Here is a 21,631-nt window from a genome sequence, read left to right on the forward strand (position 1 = left end):
CAGGCACCACGAGGCGACGAGAGTAGAGAAATCAAAAATGAGAGAGTCCGTTTGGTAAAAACTCGTAAAGAGCACTATCGGGCGGCGGTAAGAAGAGAAATGAGAGAGGTCGATTAGCGAAAACCCGCAAAGGGCGTTGTCGGCCGAAAAGAGGATACTTCATCACTAAAAGTCCTGGCAAGGTTCTCTGGTTTGGAAACACGGATCAATAGGTTCATGAGAAACTGGAGTTTGGGCGGGTCGGGCATCCAGTCCAAGAAGCATGTCATGTCAATTTAAAGTCAGCATGTTGCCTCAGATAAGTCTTTCTTGTCCCGAAAGGGACACTTCTCTTTTCAAATTCGTTTTCTCCGCTCTTTGTTTTACCTTTCTTTGAATCCCTTTAGTTTTAACCCTAAATTCCAAAATGTGCTGGAAAGAAAAGTTGGCAGGACTGGTTTCACGGAACTCCGTTTAGTAAGAAGTGAAGAAAATACCCCGCTTCAGTGATACGTCAGTCCAATCCCGACTGATCATGATGTTGACTGCTTTCGAAGTAAAGACACTAAAAAAAAAACAAAATATCCGGCAAATCCCCACAGAGTCTCCCCTTGTAAAAATCCCCAAAGAGTCTGCCCCAGCAAATCCCCAACAAGTTTTCCTTGTAAAAATCCCCAACGAGTCTACCCCAATAAAAATCCCCACTGAGTCTGCCTCGGTAAAAATCCCCAAGCAGAATGAAATGAAAGAACCAAAGCCTTACACGGGCGAATCATCACAAAATCCAGAAATGCGAGTCTGATCAGTTTAAAAAGGGTTCGCCTGTGAATCCAATCAATAACGGAGTTTTCTCAACAGGAATGAAGCCGGGACCAAGCAATTGGAACGATCAAGGCCACCGAACCAACCACCATTTCAAACTGACAATTTTTCTTTGTTTGGAAAATTGAAACAGGTACGATCCAAAGCAACCGTGCAAAAAGCAGGTGCCGCCCAAACGGAAAAGAAATGCAAAAGTACAAGAAACAGCTTTGCAGCAGGAAAACGACCAAAAAGGAAGTTTCCCCAGAATTCTTTCATGCATTTTGATAAATAAAAGGAAATATAAAAGGAAAACCAAAGAAAAGAAAGAAGACAAGAAATAAAAATGAAAATCCCAAAAGAAAAACAAATCATGGTAGCATAGGACCTCATTCCTCAACTATCCCGGTATAAACCGCGGATCTCTCTGGCATAACCTAAGGAGCTTTTTCTATCCAACTATCCCGGTATAAACCGCGGATCTCCCTGGCATAATTCAAGGAGCTTTTTCTATCCAAGTCCCGGCTAAAAACCGAGGATCTCCCGGCCAAAACAACCGCGGAGCTTTTTCTCTCAAAATCCCGGCCAAAAACCGTGGACCTTCCCGGCATAACCCGTGGACCTTTTCCGGCATAACCCATGGACCTTTTCCGGCATAACCCGATGATCTCCCCGGCATAACTCGATGATTTCCCGGCAGGACCCATGGACCTCCCTGGCATAACCCAGGGCCCCTTTTTCTTTCCTCCCCGGCATAACCTGAAGACCTCTTTTCTTCACGGCATAACCCGTGAACCTCCCTGGCATAACCTAGGAGCCCATTCTCCTTTTCTCCCGGCATAACCCGGTCAGTTTTCCGGCATAACCTGGCAATCCTCCCAATTTAGGGCTCCAATCCCTAGGTTGAGCGATTTCCCTTTTTTTTAGCCAACATTAGGGCTCCAATCCCTGAGTTGAGCATTGTCTTTTTAGCCGACATTAGGGCTCCAATCCCTGAGTTGAGCGATTTTCCTTTTAGCCAACATTAAGGTTCCAATCCCTGAGTTGAGCGTTTTCCTTTAACCGACATTAGGGCTCCAATCCCTGAGTTGAGTGTTTTTCCTTTAGCCAGCATTAGGGCTCCAATCCCTGAGTTGAGCGTTTTTCCTTTTAGCCGACATTAGGGCTCCAATCCCTGAGTTGAGCGTTTTTCCTTTAGCCAGCATTAGGGCTCCAATCCCTGAGTTGAACGTTTTTCCTTTAGCCGACATTAGGGCTCCAATCCCTGAGTTGAGCGTTTTTCCTTTAGCCGACATTAGGGCTCCAATCCCTGAGTTGAGCAATTTACTTTTAGCCGACATTAGGGCTCCAATCCCCGAGTCGAGCGTTTTTCCTTTAGCCAGCATTAGGGCTCCAATCCCTGAGTTGAGCAGTTCGCTTTTAAACCGACATTAGGGCTCCAATCCCTGAGTTAAGCGTTTTTCCTTTAGCCAGCATTAGGGCTCCAATCCCTGAGTTGAGCAATTTTTCTTTAAGCCAGCATTAGGGCTCCAATCCCTGAGTTGCGCATTTTTACCTTTTGCGACATTAGGGATCCAATCCCTGAGTTGCGCTTTGTAGACTAGAGTTTTCCAATCCCCTCATCAATTCTGTAAATTTTCATGGGAATTAACTCACGAAATTTTCCTAGTGAAACTGGGGCAGAAAATTTTGTTCGTTCGTGTTTTGTTGTTTCAGCAGGTCTGACCTCAAGGCGCATGGATCGAGATGACCTACGGGATGAGTCTTAATCCAGAATAAAGAAAAGAAGAAAAGAACAAAAAGAAGATGTTCCCAAATATTGGAACAAACAAAGGGCAGGTCACTCAAAATTTGATCAAATTCCCGAGCTCCGCCAACCCCGTTTCACTCAATACTGCAGAAATAAACAAGCGTCTACAACTTGCGAGCATCAAGATTCGGATCAAAGTCTACAAGCAGAATCAGCTAAGACCCAAGATCAAGTTGCAAAAGAGTTATAGATAGGAATCTTGTAACTAGCGGTTGACAGGCATAAGTAGTTAGTTCAGTTTCAATTTCCTTTGGTTGTAATAAGGAGGTCAGTAAATCAGTGGCGGCAACAGCAGCATCAGTAACAACAAGCATTGCAATCCCATGGCAGTCCCAGCTACTAAAGTTTCCCGAACTACATTGACCTGATTCCTGTTTAGCCCAGGATATGTAGGAAATCTTTGAAGCAAAGGTTCGGTCAAATCTTTCAAAAATGTGCTTCACACGGAGTAGTCCAATGGGCAAAAATCGTTCATATCCACTCACTTTATCTTTGCACAAAAACCTCGCATGTTTTCGGGCAAAGAGGGGCAGCTGTGAGCACGTGATTTTTGTTTACGCGACAATTATTCCAAAAGAAAATCGAAAAATAAAACAAATGGGTTTTTTGTACAAATTTTTGTGAATTTGCTTGGCATTTTTTGTAGTTTTTATCTGTGATTGTTTAGTTTTATCAATTGAAAATATAAAAATGTATGTCGCGCATAAAGTTGGGATCTTGTGCTACTATTAGGAATTAATTAAAGTCATATTTGGTTTTGAATGAATAAAAAATCACAAAAATATTTGATTTTTGTTTAATTAATATATGATATTATGTGTTAATTATTACTAAAAATCAATTGGTGTCTTGTGATATAATTTTAATTTTTTATATTTCTTATAATATTTTTTAGACTTTTGTAAATTCGGATTTTTATGGGAAAGGAAAAGAAATAAGTTGAATTGGATAAAATTGGGATTGGGCCATTTCAAATTGGACCCAAAATTTGGCCCAAAGCATTTGTTTTGCCCGGTCCAGATCAGTTGGCCTCAGGGACGTCCAAACGACGTCGTCTTGATTATGCTTGATCTGGGCCGTTGATCTCAGAATGATCAACGGCCAAGATCACAAACCCTAACCCATCTCAGCCAACCCGACCCAGCACCATCCACGACGCAATCCCCACAGAGACCAAAACGACCCCGTTTCATATAGTTAAAGTGATCCAAACCGTTGATCTCATTAGATCTAACGGCTCAGATTCATTCACTCACCCCATATATAAGTCTGCCCCTCTCACCCCGCGCCCTAAGCCAGACCCCCCTCCCTCGAGTCGTCTCCCTCACTGAACCCAAACCCTAAGAACCCTAGCGCCGCCCCCATTCCCCCACCTGAAACCCGGTGGCAACGATGCCGGTGACCACCAGGCCAACACCCCTAGTACACCTCGAGCCCCTGAACACGGATCCACAAGCCATGGGTCTCGAATCTTCCCCCACCATCTCGAATCTTCGTTTGAAGATTCGAGCCGGACCACAACCTGTGCCAAACCCCCCCCCAAATCCATACCAGGTGTCCCCCTGACCTCCCTCGTGACCAAACCAAGCTTGGTTTGGTCCGAATCTAACCAGAAAACCCCGAGTCCCAAATCCCTCCTAAGAACCCTAGAAATCCGGAATCTGAGTTTTTTGTCCAATTAAACAAGAAGGTTGGGATCTAATAGACCTTAATCGAAGTGTTCTCAGTTGAGAATACTTCGATTAAAGTCCGTTCAACCCCTAAAAGAGGTTCGATTCAAAATCCGAGACAGGGCAGTCTGATTTTCAATTCTTTAAGGTATTTCTTTTTCTTTTCCTTGTCAGTTCATGTTGCTTGTTATGATTAAATGTTTGTTCATGCGTCCAAATGTTTAGTTGATTTATTTTGTATTTTTTGTGTCGACTATTCTGTCCATCTTGCCCGGACCTTTTATTTGGTCGAGTTTTTCTTTATTAACTGATTGAGTGTATGTGTGTAAACTATAAAATCGATTGAAAATAAATTTGGTCGATTAATTAGTTTCGGGGTTAACTTTGTTTTGACAGTACAAGTTGCACCCCCTGTTAATACTGTTTCGATTCTGATTCATTGGGTATTGATTGAATGTGTTGTAATTCGCGTAGTCGATTCGATATATATCGTCAATTGGATTCAGTTTGGAATGGAAATTAATCTGACTTGTGCTGTTTAGTTCTCACTATGGCATTGTTTGAATCCAACTACGAATTGAGTATAGTTGTTTATAGTTTGTTCAGTTTGAATCAGAAATCATTTAAGGATTGGTTTATAGCTGCAGTCTAGTATAGATTTCAGAATTTAGTTTGATTTGGTGGCATGTTTACTCACTTTTGACCTTGGACAGCATGTGTTTTGTCAGTTGTTAATGAAATAGAGTAGAATGGACATCATGTGCTGTTAGGGCATATTCATGCTGCCCATACTTGTTAATTTAATAAGGGACATGCCACTTTAGCAATAAAAAGGGGGTTGTCAGGGGAATCTCATGGGGGGGGGGTTACCTTTCTTTAATTTGTGAGTTGGAAAGACAGAGAAGAGAACATGGGAGGAGTTCAGTTGGGAAGGGGACACGAACAGGCTGGAAATAGGTGGGATTCCTGGCTATAAAAAAACAGAAAGTTTCCATTGATAAGGGCAGACAAAAAGATCAAAAAGAAAGAAAGAGGACACCCCTGAAAACAGAGAGTTTCAGCCATCAAAAACCTCCGTAAAAATCTATCTCCCTTTAGTTTTCAGCAACATAAAGAATTAGAAAAAAAAGGAGATAGAGTAGAGACATCATATGAGACTTAAAAGAGTTTTTTTAAAAGAGTTGACATCCAAAACAACAGAGAGACTCTTCCATTGAATTTTTCTGTTCAGTTTCGAGTTTAGTAGTTGAAGTTGACATTCCAGTTTGATTTCAATTTGCTGGAACTTCTTCTGAGATGTATTGGTCCAGTTTTGGTTTAATTCAAAGTTCAGTTGAGTCTTTTTGGGTGTTGATTTTTGCTGTTGGGTTTACAAATCATTTCAAGCTTCGTTGGAGTGTTGTTTCTGGTTTGGAATTGGTATTGCTGTTGGTTTGAACCTGCTGCTGTTGCTGCGACCATTTTTTGCTGCTGCCATTCTTTTGCTGCTGCTGATTTTTCTACTTTCTTCTTCTTGTTGTGTTTCAATATCCAGGTACACACTCAAATTTCACACTGATGTAGCAGTGACAATGAATATGAAATGATAGAAGCGAAGAATTTTTAATCGCTTGGTTTTGTAACTATAAGTCTTGTAAAGTGTTAGTAGATTGTATGATTCTTTAAGGTTATAAGTCAACGGAAAATGCATTAGGTAGTTTGTACTTAATTGAAACTTAGTTTGTTTAATACTGTGATATATAGTCTGTTTAGTAGTATACATGATATAGCCATGTAATTCGTGGAATGTACAAGTAGTTAGTATATTGATAATTAGACTTCATCTCCAGTCATGTTTTGTACATATAGGGCGGGTGGCTTTTAACCTTGCCAAATGCAACGTAGCTTTAATTTTTTTGAGGTCTAACTTTATCGGACTCCGTTAGGCAGTTTATAGGACAAGGTTTGAATCCCATTAGTAGCATCTTCTAGTAATTAATTCCATTAACCCCGTTTAAATGAGTTAGTTTAAATTCAACTTGAAGAATGTTTAGCGTGAATTTAGCATTTTTATTAATCTTGTATGCAATTTTCTTTATCAAATTAAAAGAATGTTCGCTCATGGAATAAGGCACGAAACAATTCCCCGCATCGTAAATAATTAATCCGATAATTAATAAGAATCCGGAGCTGGCCAAGCATGTAATTTAATTAGCATGTATTTTCTTTCTTCCATCTTTAGAGACAAACATAATAGAAAAATGTAGTCGCTGTAGGTTTATCCTTTCAAAAAATGAGACGAGCCTCGCAAAAAAAAATGCAAATTGCGGGGCCCTCAATAATTTATCAAAAAATAAAAATACTTAGAATTTGGGATGGACTGTTTAGTGAATTTCACTGCCTTCCCCAAAGATAATTACGCGTTAGACTCTTTAGGCGCGATTTTAATTTAAAATACCTTCTTAAATTCGGGTGTGCATTTATGTGACCCAAATTCAAATCTCAGCGGAGTCGGAATGTATTAACAACCACGGGTGCATTGATTGCGACGTGGTTCGCGATGCATTTTCACGACGTTGCAATTCTATAAAAATAAATGATAATAATAAAAGCGGTTTAAACTTAATAAAAGCACATAAGTCATAACATGTATTTAAATTAGATATTTAGCCATTATAACAATTTAAGCGACCGTGCTAGAACCACGGGATTCGGGGGTGCCTAACACCTTCCCTCGGGTCAACAGAATTCCTTACTTAGAATTTCTGGTTCGCAGACTTCATTTGGAAAGTCGAAAATTTCCTCGATTTGGGATTCAAGATAAACCGGTGACTTGGGACACCAAAAGCCAAACCTTTCCCAAGTGGCGACTCTGAATTAAATAAATAATCTCATTTCGAACATTGTCACTTAAATTGGAAAAACTCCCTCGCACATTTATCCTTTGGGGTAGGCGCGCAAAAAGGAGGTGTGACAATGAGGAGGTATCGAATGCTTCCTCTGTCTAATAATGTTACATACTTACATATACAATTCGAAGGGCCAAAAATACCCTCCTACTATTGAAAATGGAGCGGATATTTTTAGATCTAATTTTAATGATGATAATAATATATTTGCTCTTTGTATAGGAACTTTTGGATAGCATTCAAGATTGGCGAAATCAATCTGCAATTATCAAGGAACGTATGGATTGATATACAAGATTGACGGAATATATCAGAGGGCATCAAGGAAAAGAGACGCGATTAAAGGAAGAAGAAATAAATCAGATGATTATGACGGGATCAATCAAGGCTAAACTAAAGGAAATAAATAAATCACGTATATTAAAGATCTTGCCGAGTATTCAATTAAGCGTCTCAATATGGAGGATCAAGATTTTGGGCTCACACACAAGGAAAATCTTTACAGCCTCTTGTTCAAAAGAGCCGTTAAAGAATAACTTTATTCTTGGAAAGAATCAATCTCTTTCCAAGGATCAAATCTCTTGGGTTGACAAATCTTTCAAGAATTCAAGCCTCTCTCAAAGTATTTAAACTTGTAATCACACCTTAGCACATATACTTTGATCGAACCAAACACTCTCTCTTTGTTCTATTGCAAACAAAACATTGTAGCTCTCTAAGACTTTGTGTAACAAGTTAGAGAAGAAAGAGAGAACAACACTGGTGAGACATTGTGTCAAAAGAGACGAGTGATATAGGAACTGAGCTATCACACCATTCTCCTTGTACTCGAAGAAATTCATTCACTGAAAAGAACTCCCTTGCAACCCAAGGGGACTGGACTATGATTCACATTGAATCCGAACTAGTATAAAAATTCTGGTATCTTTAATTCCTGCATTTAATTTCAGTATCTTATATTCTGTTGTTACTCCTGTTAACTTATTACATCTAGTCGACTAATTGAAAAACTAGTCAACTAACAACAATTAAGTTTAAAAATAAACAATTCACCCCCCTCTTGTACTTTCAATGGACTTCATGGGTCCCTTTATGAATTACTTGTGGAAACAAATACATCTTGGTCGCGGTCATGGCAAATCAAGTTATCGTAGGAGCACTCTTCCAGGAAGGAACTTCGCAAGTAAGGCCACCATACTTCAATGGATAATATTTCTCCTACTGGAAAGTGCGTATGGAGATATATGCAAAGGCATATGACGTTAAAGTTTGGAGAGTCATCAAAAAGGAAAATTATCCTCTGCCTGCTGCCGCTCAACCACTTGCTGATCCTGAAGATATAGATTCATATACAAACGAGCAAATGTCAGTGGTACAAGTCAACAATAAGGCGAGAAACTTGTTTTATAATGCTATAAGTGGTAAAGAGTATGAGATCTCTAGCTGTGACACAACCAAAGAGATGTGGGACAAGCTTGAAGTTACATACGAAGGAACCAACAAGGTAAAGAAAATACATATCAACATGTTTTTTCATAATTACGAACTCTTCCAAATGAAAGAAGGAGAATCTATTGAAGAGATGTTTTCCAGATTCAGCAAAATAATTTGCGATCTAAAAGCCTTTGGCAAACCATATACAAGTGGTGATCAAGTTAGAAATATTTTCAGAAGCCTACCAACTACTTGGCAGACCAAAGTAGTCACACTTGAATCTCAGGATCTAAATAATTTATCCTATGATGAGCTACGAGGAGAACTCATAGCCTTTGAAAAGACACTGTGAGCATGTGATTTTTGCCATACATGAAATACTCCTACAAAATCTAAGAAAATAGATTTTTTTTTAATTATCTGTCATTTTAGGAATTATTAATGGTTTACATTTTCCTTGCTTGTTTAATTTTTATTTAAATCATGAAAAAAAGAAAAAAAATAAATACTAATATATATATCATGCATTGCGTTTAGGATTTGTTTTTACATTTTTAAAATTAATCATAATCATTTGCTTATAATTTTTTTTGAAAATCACAAAACAAATAGCTTATTTTTACATTTTTTGTCTTTTAATCTTTTGTTTATTGATTTTTTACTTTTAATATAGAATTAAGTGTTGTTTATAATTTTTATAATTATCTAAGTAGTTTGATTTCACATTTTAGATAATTTAGGACTTTTAATTTTAGGATCTTTAATTAAAAAAAAAAGAAGAAAGAAGAAAGAAAAGAATAAAAGAGGTTAATTAAAGACAAGGGCTTTTATTTGGTTTTGGGCCAATTTAAACACCCCAATTCGGCCAATGGCTTCCCCCCCCCCTCAAAACCAATTAACCACCAGCCCAAACATTTCCCTCTAGAGCCCCAGCCCAAAGAAAATCGGACTTGACCCACCAAAACAACCCGCCCGTTTGCCCTTAATATAAAATTCCCTTTATAATTTTTCCCCCATTTGAACCCCAAACCTAAGAAGTCAGAGATGCGGCACCCCTTTCATCTTCCCCAACTCTCAACTCGTCCTCAACTCACCATTAGTTCACCCGAGTTCACTCAAAATGGTCCCCCCTCCACGTCATTTGATTCCCAACGGTTTTTTGTCGGTAGGAGTACGAATTTTCTCTCCCAAATAGCATGATTTCGGATTCAAAAGGATAATTGTTGGACGAGTGGGAGCCGTGGATAGATGTAAATCGATCCACGCCTTCCATTTGTCCCAAAAATTGTTCAAAAATCGAAAGATTTCGGATATGTTGAGCAGAAGATTCGAGAATTTTCGAGGATTATATATAGGTGGTAAGTCTTCTTTTTCAAAGTTTGAAGGAAAATATAAAGAAAATCAAAGGAAAAAATCATAGAGAAAAGATCGAAAGAAAAAATCTTCAGTAGCTGGGTCAAAATTTTCTAAGGAAAAACTCACTGGTTCGAGTTCTTTTGAGGTTCTGTTTTCTCAAGAAAACTCGATTTTAAAATTTCAAGTTATGGTCGACTTTGTTTTTGGAGCTCAAATTTCGGCAGTGTTTCAGTTAAGCTGTTTCTGGGTCTGTCGCTGCATATCCTGGGTTGCATTGCTGCTTTTGAGGTGTTGATTTCACTCTGTTGTGGTGCTGCTGTTAAGAAGCTTTATTTGCTCATTTGTTGGTTATTATACTGATATTAGGTATGTGGAACTTACTTTGCAACTATCTTCTTTTTTTTTCTTTTTTTTAAATGACAAGTTGAATTCTTAATGCCATGACTCTGCCTACTTTTACACATTTCTAATGTCAAATGCTGGATTTCTTATCTTTTTTTTTTTCTTTACTTTTGGGATGACGTACCTGATTGTATTTGTTTATTTAAGTTGAGCACTATTAAGCTTTTGCTATAGTAGAATTGATTGCTGGAATTTTGAGCTAAAAATGGTAAGGTTCTGGAAGGTTGTTTGATTTCTTTTTAGATAGATAATGTTGCTGGAGTTTTAGAGGTGATTCGTGGTCTGAGAGGGGATTTTTTTTAAAGAGTTTTTTTTATGTTGGATTTATAGGGATTCCATGGCTGTTTTAGAGGTATTTTAATGGAGATTTTATGGTAGTATCATGGCAAAATGCTGTTGCATTTTGGTTTATTTACTGTTGAAAATCTTTGCAAGGTCTGTTTGTGGTCAACTTTTCACAATTTCAATTCAAGTTGCATATTAATCAACTTGAGTCGTTGGAGTTGTTCAAATCTTAGTCTTTTGTTATCCCTTTACTTGTTATTCCTTTACTTTGATTCTTCTTTTATATGTATAAATAAAACCTCAACTTCATGAATATACCTATATTTTGAACCAAAACAAAACAACCTGGTTTCAGAAGAACAAGCTTCTTTGGATAGTTCCTTTTAAAATAAATCGTAGCCTGTTACAAAGGAGGCAGATTTGGCCACTGTTAGATAAATCTGTAGCAAAGGACTTTCTTTCTTCTCTTTATGGATTAGTGGCTATTTCGTTACCTAATATGTTGTTCTGTTTTCTCTACATGAATGACCGCACATAAAAATGTCAATTTGTATAGCTATTAAATGTCAACAAGTTATGTTTGCTCCTCTGTATTGCCGGTAACTAGATTTGAATGAGTTCATGTGTTGTTTTAATAATATTTTGTCATCTCCTTTATGAGTCGTTTTTGTGGAATGTAAAATGATAAACTTCAGATTTTTTTAGAGATTTCTTTAGTATTGATGATTCACATGGACGAAAAAGCAAGTGAACCATCCCATGTGATTGGATTGGTTAATAAGGGTGAAGATAATTTATTAGGACATTCTCTTAAAAGTTGAAACGCATACATTTGTTTCCTATGACAAGGTGGCTAATATCTTGATGTTTGAATTACTAGATCAACATTGTGGCAGTAAGTGTGCCCTTTAACCATTGATTCTCCCAAAATGATCTAAGTATTGAATGTTAGCACTATGTTAAGTTGAAACGTCTGAATAAATTCAAGGTATAGATTATGCTTTAATGATAATGATAGCCAAACTACAACCTTCTTTCACAATAATTATGTATCCATACTTCCATGGCCCTCACAAATATTGCATTTTTTTTTTTAAAAAAAAATTGAATAATCGTAGTTTACTCTAGGCCCGATTTAGATTAGTATTGCAATTATGTATACGTTCGCGTAACATAATTGCAAATTAAATTCTTAAAAGACTCGAGGTATGCGTTCTCGCAACTTCAACCAAATTTTCTTAATAAAATAAACAAAGCGTTATTAATTGTAGACACGTTCACGTGACATGATTTTTGACACGCCAAAAAGAAAAGAGTATACGTACGCGTAACTCAATTCTTTAATTACGAATAAATCAAGTGATTAAAAGCGGTTAAAAGGTAAATGCACAAAGGTTTTAAAAAAAGAGTAGTTGAACAATTAAGCCAAGCATAAATTTCTAAGCGACCGTGCTAGAACCACGGAACCCGGGAATGCCTAACACCTTCTCCCGGGTTAACAGAATTCCTTATCTAGAATTTCTGGTTCGCAGGCTTCAAAAGGAAAGTCGAAATTTCCTCGATTTGAGATTTAAAATAAACCGGTGACTTGGGACACCAATTAAATTATCCCAAGTGGCGACTCTGAAATCAAATAAATAATCCCATTTCGAATAATATCACTTAAATTGGAAAAACTCCCTTATATCCCTTTCAGGGGGTGTGAAAAGGAGGTGTGACAGTTCTGGCGATTCTGCTGGGGATCAAAGCTAGAATCTTTGGTTCAAGGTTCAAGAATTTGAGCTTGTTAATATGATTTTGTTTGGCTTTATTGTTAATATTACTGTATTCTGTGAATATTTTGTGCTAAATGCTATCTGTTTACCACTTTAATATTATTTGAATTGTATATAACTGTCTTCTTACGCCATCCATCTGAGTCTTCTGAAAATGGTGCATACGTTCGCGTAGCCCGCTTTTTCTGTAGAAATTATACCAAATAGAACGAGGCTGGGCAAGCGACAAGGCCGGGTAAACTTCAGTGCTCCCGGTACGTCGCCCCCTCCTCGGCCCTAGTTGTCCGCTCGGGTACCTCAAGTCTAGACCAAAACCCCAAGATTTAAACCTAGAAAAACCCAGCCTCATGTCGGATCCCTAGTAGGAACGTTTGTTTGCATCATGTGCATTTGACTTAGGGGACTCAACACAGGGGTTGGGTCCGTCTAGGACAGATATGCCCGAAATAACAGACCATCCTGATGCATTCTACGTGCTATGTGAACATTTATTTTGGCTTGCATGCTGACCGGCCAGGAAAAATAAAGCGAAAAAGGGGAAAACCAAGAGTGATATAGGAAAGGAAATAAAACCCGGTTCTAAACATCCCGATATTTGAAAAGCGTCCAGAAACTCTGCCAAAATGTTTCAAAAAAAAGTTATTTCAAAAGAGCCAAACATTGTGTCCTTTCAAATGTGTCAAAACTGACCGAACTACGCAGGTCTGATTCTCACCGGATGTGGGATACGTAGGCAACCTACATAAGTTTCGGTCTTATTTTTGAAAAAAAGAGAAGAAAAGAAAAACAAGAAAAGAGAGTTGGTGGTCGAGTGAATGCAATCTTGATTTTTTGGTCAAAATAAGCCGATCCAGCTTCGGCAATGTCTTAAACCGTTCTTGCCAAGATAGCCTCAGAGTATTGTTTTAGTTGTTGAAAGGCTATTTCCGTAAAAGAATGGACAAGTTTGTGAGGGGTCATAAAATAATTACCCCCGGTCTCAAAATTCGTGCAAAATTGGGAAGGGCCCGCATTTGCAAAAACAACCATTTGGTTAAAGTTGGCATATAGGGGAAGAAATTATGGTTCTTTTCTTCTTTTCTTTTCTCTTTTATTTTTCTTTTCTTCTTCAAAAAACTGTTTACAAAAGGGTCAACTCGAGTCAACCCTAACCTTAATCTTCCACATGAACCAATGAATACCATTCAGGAACTGCCAGAAGTGGTCAGGGAATAGGCTCGGCTACACTTGCGTATGTGGTGGAATGATCTAGACGAAGATGGTCAGAAATGGGTGAAAAAGCACTTGGGTGCTCTTATAGACATCTTTGAAATCAAACCGCAGGAAGATCTGGTCAAAGCTTTGGTAAATTTCTAGGATCCTGTCCACAATATCTTTCGTTTCTCGGATTTTGAGATCACCCCTACTTTGGAGGAGATAGCCGGGTACATTGAATTCTGACGGGATTTGAGGAAGCAACAACTTATATTTCCAAGGGCTCCATCGGTGCACAAGTTCTTTGACCTCCTGAATATTAGTAAACAGACAAATAAGGAACGTGTGAGCAACGTGTGCTGTGCTTTCCATTTCTTATACTTCAGGTTCGGGCATTCTGTTGGTTTTGAAACGCATGAAAAGGGTCTAAGCAATAAACATAACAAGGGCCTTTGTCAAGTTCATCGCCGGTTCACATTTATTGTGGCGTTCTTGGGGATCATGGTTTTTCCAAATGAGAAAGGGACGGTGGATATTCGTATGGCTAGAATTGCACAAATCCTCACTACCAAGGAAGATCACACACTTGCCCCGTTGGTGCTGTCAGATATCTATCGAGCATTGACTTTATGCAAAGCAGGGGCTCAATTTTTTGAAGGTTGCAGCATCATTCTGCAAATGTGGCTGATCGAGCACCTTCGCCATCATCCCAGATTCATGAGTTACGGTTCGAGCCCAAATAACTTCATCATTAGTTATGCGGAAGGATAAAAGATTACAACACACCAGAAGGATTTGAAGCATGAGTTTCTCAGTTGAAAGTTCTTAACGCAGGACAGGTCGAGTGGACTATAGATGGCTTCCGAAGACTGTGGCCATCTATATGACTACTACCAAAGGATACCTGAGGATAATGGGCGTAAGGAGTATTCAGCCATATGCACCGCAGAGGGTCTTGAGGCAATTGGGAAGGTATCAGATTGTGCCTGAAGATGAAGATCTAAGCACCCAGGTCATAGAGTTGCATCCAAAAGCTGCATTGCCTAAGTCTGTAGTTCAGCAGGATTGGAATAGCTGCCGGTATCTAAAAAATGGCACCCAGGTACCAGACATCACCAAGGAGGAAGTGGATCCAAATTATGCTACTTGGTTTGAGAAAATGTCTTATGTAAACAACGAACCAGAGCCCGAAAGGCCCGCCAAAAGGCCTCACGTTCAAGCCTTTGATGATAAAATTCAAGAGAGGTTAGCTTGGGGGAAGAAGGAAAAGGAATATAAGGCCATCATACATGGTCTACGAGAAGAATTGAGAAATGTCACCTTCAACAATGATTTGGAGGCACAAGAGGGCGAAGGTGAAAAGAGAAGATTGGTGCGAGAAAATGAAGCCCTCAGAGCTTAGGTTCGACAGTTGAAACTTGAAGCCGAGAACCCAAGCCGAAGCAAGAAAGATGAAAGGCTCATTTATAACCTTACTCAAAAGGTACGTGACTATGAAGATGACCTGCAGAAAGTTGAGTCTGAACTAGAAAAAACACGGGCAAGATTGGCTAAAAATGCCGAAGGGAGGGTAGCTTTCGTTCAACAGATGAAGGAAAAATATGAAAAAGGGGTCCCAGGTTGGGAAAAGGCAATTGGCAACATCGAGGGTGAAATGGCTAAACAAGCCAAGAAATTTAAGGCTGAAAGAGAACATTGTTACGCCTTTATGGAACCGCTAGAAAGGGACTTGCAACAACTCCAAGAGCAGAACCAGGTAGCCAAACAAACTTTGGAAGCCAGGACCGAACAAATTGGGCGTTTGTTGCAAGAGAAGGGCGTCATAAGAGAGCGAGTCAAAAAGGTCACCAACTATATCGCAATGAAGTGCAGTAGCTGTGAGGATATGACGAGATCTATGTTCTTCGCTACTATGATGACTTTTGTTCGCCGGGTAATGGAAGATCTCTACCACCTTCAGGGGGATTTGGCGAGTCGGCCCGCAGTAAGGCCAAATGATGCCCCGCGGGTCCCGGGGATAATTGAGTCATTGATGTATTCGTGATTTCTTCAGTCTGTATTTTCTTTCCGTTAAAGTCTGCCAGTTGTTTTGGAGTCGGTATTTCTGTTATCAGAGTATGTGGGTTGTTTGTTTTTGAGTTTGTATCTCGTTCTTTTATCAGAGTTTGTTAGCTTCTTTCGAGTCTGTTAGTTTCAGTCTTTGTAATAGCATTTATATATATACATTTTATATATATATATATATATGAAAACTGAAAATCCCAAAATGTTTTTACTTTATTTCACACTTATCCCCAAGAACTACGCTTGGTCTGATTCATGTGGGGTCATGATACGTAGGAAAATTTCCATAGGATTCGACCATAACCAAATAAAAGAGAGAAAGAAAGAGCGGAAAAACAAGAAAGAAAAGAGAGAAAATAAAAATCAAGAGAGAATAAAAACAAAGAGAGAACGAAAGGAATGAAAAGGAAAAGAAAGAAAAGGGGGAGGTTTGCAATCGAAAGTAAGATAAGGCTGGAATGACACATGCAACCGATCAAACACATAATAGGGACGGTTAACTATTTAGGTGCATTCATGACCATTGTGCGGTTACCAATCTGTTAAAGCCTAATCGCTAACAAGGTTGTTGTTTGATGTATTAAGTCCAGGCAGGTGGTTAGTTGACTGGCATTCTGGCAACTCACTCCTACAACACCCGATCGAAAGACAGGCTGAATATGGTCAACCAGGAACCGGAAACAAGTATTGTCGACCCATCAAAAGAGGTGGAAGAAGTGGACATTAATGCGATGAGGGAAGAAATGTATAAGCTGAAGCAGCAGATGGTTGAAATGTACCAAGCCTGGGCGAAGGGGCATCCACCACCAGTTTATCCCGCCAACTAGGGCTGTTCATTCGGATCGGATATCCGAAATCTGAACCGATCCATTCAATTTTGAATTTCGAATTTCGGATTGGATCGGATTTCAGATTATGTTTATTAAAATTTCGGATTTCGGATCGGATTCGAATTGATATAATTTTAATACGATCCGATCCGAAATCCAAAATTATTAGGGCATGTATAAATTCTAAACTTTAATTCGGATAATTAGTACTTTCTTTAGATTTGCTAGATTTAGCTAAATTGGCACCATAGTACTCTCATAATTGCATAAACATGAATTTTTCTTAATGTATTGCCTCTTTTACAAAGAAAATATACATATTAGTTTAACTTTGAGGCATAATAATCCGATCCGATATCCGATCCGATCCAAACTTTAAAATCCGATCCGATCTGATATAATTCGGATCAGATTCGGATTGCATTTTCTATAATCCGAAATTCGAAATTCGCAATCTGAAATATGCTAAATCCGATCCGATCCGATCCGTGCACAGCCCTACCGCAAACCCTGCTTATATCCCACCATCAGCACAACCCCCGGAGCCTCCCACTGTAAACTCATCTCCAGCCTTTCCCCTCTACCAACAATGCCATGGCGCCACTTCCCATACTTCTCAAGCTCCACCACCCAAACAAGTCCCATACCCTCCCCTACCAATTACACCTATTTTTGTGGCACCTCCACCTGCTATATTACACCGATCTTCCAGTGAACCCCTGTTCCAAACTCATAACAACCAGTACTATCCCCCTGAACCCACCTTCAAAGTTCCTCATATCCTTACACCCCTCATCTTGATATCCCGACAGAGACCGAGAAACTGCCCAAAAATCCCGAGCACGAAGAGATGATCAGAAAGGTCAAAAGCTTAGAGCAATCGTTCCGAGATATGAGGGGGCTGAGAGGTCAAGTGACTATGGCCTATAAGGATTTATGTCTGTTCCCAGATGTTCAGTTGCCAGCAGGGTTCAAAATGCCCAAGTTTGATCTATACGATGGGCATGGTGACCTAATAGCACACTTAAGAGGATTTTGTAGCAAAATGAGAGGAGTAGGTGGAAGAGATGAATTGCTGATGGCATATTTCAGCCAAAGTTTAAGTGGATCGGCCTTAGAATGGTACACCAGACAAGATCACAACAGGTGGTACACATTGGACGATTTGGCCCAAGCCTTTGCTTGCCATTTTCAGTACAACCTCGAAATTATCCCAGACCGTCTGTCGTTGAAAAAGCTTGAGAAGAAGCCCGGTGAGAGTTTTAGGGAATATGGATTCCGTTGGAGAGAGCAAGCAGCGAGGGTGGATCCTCTGATGAAAGAAAGCGAGATGGTTGATTATTTCCTGCAGGCTTTGGAACCTACTTATTTCGGTCACTTGGTGTCAGCAGTAGGAAAGTCCTTTAATGAAGTCGTGAAAATGGGAGGCATGGTTGAAGAGTGACTCAAGTCCAACAAGATCATGAGTTATTCAGCAATCAAAGCGACCACTAAGGCTATTCAAAATTGTACTGGGGGTGTGCTCAGGAAGAAGAAGAAGGAGGATGTTGCGACAATTGAGTCGGGAGCTTGGGTTGGATCCAGGAACCTTCCCCATTACTACAACCAGTCGCGACCTTATCCCCAAACTTACCCCCACACTCTATATAACCCATCGCGACACTATTACCCACCACCAGATCCCCATTTTTCTGTCCATCACGCACAAACCTATACCCAACCTCCCGCTCATGCACAATGGCGTGCGCCAGCTCCATAAAACCCATACCAAGCTCCACAAAATAACTATCCACCCCCAAAAGCCTACAGAATCCTCCTGGAACGTGTTTTCAACCCAACCAAGCCTTTAAGAATAAGAGGTTGCAGAAGCAAAAGATTTTTACTCCATTGGGAGAATCGTATGCTAGCCTATTCCACAGACTAAGACAGTTGGGTATGTTGAATCCGATCAAGGCTAAATTGCCGAATCCCCCTCCCAGAAATCTTGACCGCTCGGTGAATTGTGAGTATTGTTCAGGGGCCTCGGGACATGATACAGAGAAATGCTGGAAATTGAAAACAACCATTCAAGAACTCATTGACACCAATCGGATTGAGGTCCAAGCTCCGGAGGCGCACAATATCAATCAGAATCCCTTGCCAGCCCATCATGAAACAAATATGATTGAGATAGTGCATAAGGGAGGGGAGCCTAATAAGACTTCGCAAACCATCATGATGATTCGGGCTAGTGAAGCTAGGCCATTTGAAAAGTCAACCAGTGAGAAGTCTGTGATCAAGTTGAATATGGCAAATAATGAACCATCTGTAGAGGTCAAGAGGGGGTCCTCAAGTGACGTTGCAGGAAAACATGAAAAAGCAAAAGTGGTTGTGCCGGGAGTGATGAACAAGCCCGTGGTAATTGTGAAGGGCGCCCCCACAGATCCTGTCGTTATCAAACCGGTAACTCAATTACCGATAGTTGACAGCAAGGCAGTCCTATGGAATTAAGAACGAGTGACCGTGACTTACAAAGGGAAAGAGGTTAAAGAAGAAGTGTGTGAAACTCATGGTTTGACTCGATCGGGGAGATGCTTTTCCCCCGAAGAGCTGAGAAAAGCTAAGACCTCAAAAGATAATCCAGTGTTGGTGAAGAAAGCAGTGACTGAGGAAGAAGCAGAAGAATTTCTGAGAAAGATGAAAGTGTAAGACTATTCCATTGTGGAACAGTTAAGGAAGACACCAGCTCAAATTTCGCTCTTGTCATTATTGATCCATTCAGACAAGCACCGTCGTGCTTTGATGAAGATCTTGAACGAGGCTCACGTTCCTAACAAAATATCAATAAACCACTTGGAAAAGATAGCTAATAAGATATTTGAGGTAAACAGAGTCACTTTTTCTGATGATGATTGCCCGTGGAGGGTATCGAGCACAATAGAGCCCTCTATCTGACGGTGAAATGCGAAGATTCCGTGGTTACTCGGGTACTGGTTGACAATGGGTCTAGCGCGAACATTTGTCCTCTCTCCACATTGAACAAGCTGCAAGTGGAGGATGAAAGAATTCACAAGAACAATATTTGCGTTCGGGGATTCGACGGTGGAGGGAAAGATTCAGTCAGGGACATAGTGCTTGAGCTCACAATAGGGCCAGTTGAATTTACTATGGAATTTCAGGTGCTAGATGTGGCTGTTTCGTACAATCTGCTATTGGGACGACCTTGGATTCATGCTGCCAAAGCGGTCCCGTCTACTCTGCCTCAAATTGTCAAGTTTGAATGGAATCGACAGGAAATTGTCGTACACGGCGAGGATAATTTGTGTGTGCCCAATGATGCCATTGTTCCGCTCATAGAGGTTGAAGACGACAAGAGGCCATGGGTTTATCAAGTTTTTGACACAGTATTGGTAGAGAAAATTCCAGAAGGGAAGTGCATTCCAACTCCAAAGGTAGCTATTGCATCAGTCATGTTAGCCGTTGAAATGTTGAAAAATGGTTTCGTACCGGGCAAGGGTTTGGGTGCATCTTTGTAAGGTATTATGCAGCCAGTTTCTCTTCCAAGGAATCTGGATACTTTTGGCCTATGGTTCAAGCCCATAGTTGCGGATGTGAGAAGAGCCAGGAAAATGAAATAGAAAGCATGGGCATTGCCAAAGCCAATCTCGTGTCTGTCCAGATCATTCGTCAGGCCGGGTAGCAGAAAGCAACTGATGTCAAAGGTTCCTGGATCGCTGATTGGTGCTGATGCGGACTTGGAGAAGGGATTCGAAAGGTTATTCGCCGAGGTTAACATGGTTGAGGCTCGGGAAGGGTCCAGCAAGGCAGATGTGCAATTCGTGGGACCACGTGCAAAAGTCAACAACTGGGAAGCTACTCCTCTTCCTACCCGGAGGGAGTCTTGGTAGTGGGTTTTGATTTTCTTTTAGCTGTATGGATTATTCCAAGGTCTATAATTCAGATATTATGTTCCGTCCAGTTGGATGTGTTAAAGCCCTGTTATCTTTAAATTCAATGAAATGCAATTGTTCCTTTTCCTTCATTTCTTCTAATTTTGTTTTGTTTTCTTTTTTTGTACAGTTCGTTTTATGCTGATATCAATGACATGACATGCATGAGGAATTTTTGACCCAGTTTTAAAAGCCAATCTAACTCTGAAATAATAATACAAGAAATTGAGTGTGATGACGAGTTGGAATTCGATGATGATGAGACCTATGAAGAAATTAGTAAGGAACTAAGTCATTTGAGGAAAAGCCCAAACCTAATTTTAACGATACAGAAGCAGTTAATCTAGGGGACCAATATAATGTCCCTGAAACTAAAATAAGTGTCCATCTAGAACCTCAACTCAGGGAGGAGATAATTAAAGCACTTTTTGAATACAAAGATGTTTTTTCATGATCCTATGACGACATGCCGGGTCTAAGCACTGATTTAGTGGTTCACAAGTTGCCCACTGACCCGGCATTCCTTCCTGTCAAACAGAAGCTGAGAAAGTTCAAAACGGATATGAGTGTAAAGATCAAAGAAGAGGTCACCAAGCAGTTCGATGCCAAAGTTATTCGGGTTACTCAGTATCCCACCTGGCTAGCCAATGTTGTGCCTGTACCGAAGAAGGTGGGAAGACCAGAGTGTGTGTTGATTATCGGGATCTCAACAGGGCGAGTCCAAAAGACAATTTCCCATTTCCTAACATCCATATCTTGATTGATAATTGCGCCAAACATGAGATTGGTTCTTTTGTGGATTGTTACGCGGGTTATCATCAGATCTTAATGGACGAGGAAGATGCAGAAAAGACGGCATTCATCACGCCGTAAGGAACGTACTACTATTGGGTAATGCCATTTTGCTTGAATAATGCTGGGGCAACCTACATGAGGGCGATGGCAACAATATTCCATGATATGATACACCAGGAAATCGAGGTGTACGTGGATGATGTGATCGTGAAGTCTAGAAAGCAGTCTGACTATGTCAGGGATCTGAGAAAGTTCTTCCAAAGGCTTCGCAGGTACAATCTAAAGCTTAATCCTGCAAAGTGCGCTTTTGGGGTGCTGTCTGGAAAGTTGTTGGGGTTCGTAGTCAGCTGCCGGGGCATTGAACTGGATCCATCGAAAGTCAAGGCCATCCAGGAATTTCCACCTCCGAGGAACAAGAC

The 21,631-nt window shown here is 40.0% G+C and overlaps 1 long non-coding RNA gene across 1 annotated transcript; it reads left to right on the forward strand.

Moving 5' to 3' along the window:
• Positions 1 to 9,581: 9,581 nt before the first annotated feature.
• Positions 9,582 to 16,054, forward strand: LOC142181120 (uncharacterized). The gene is made up of 2 exons (XR_012709441.1): positions 9,582 to 10,304; positions 13,589 to 16,054. It is a non-coding gene; the product is annotated as an uncharacterized LOC142181120 (long non-coding RNA).
• The last annotated feature ends 5,577 nt before the right edge of the window (positions 16,055 to 21,631 follow it).

Source organism: Nicotiana tabacum, chromosome 5, assembly GCF_000715075.1.
Source record: "Nicotiana tabacum cultivar K326 chromosome 5, ASM71507v2, whole genome shotgun sequence".
NCBI classification, from domain to species: Eukaryota; Viridiplantae; Streptophyta; class Magnoliopsida; order Solanales; family Solanaceae; genus Nicotiana; species Nicotiana tabacum.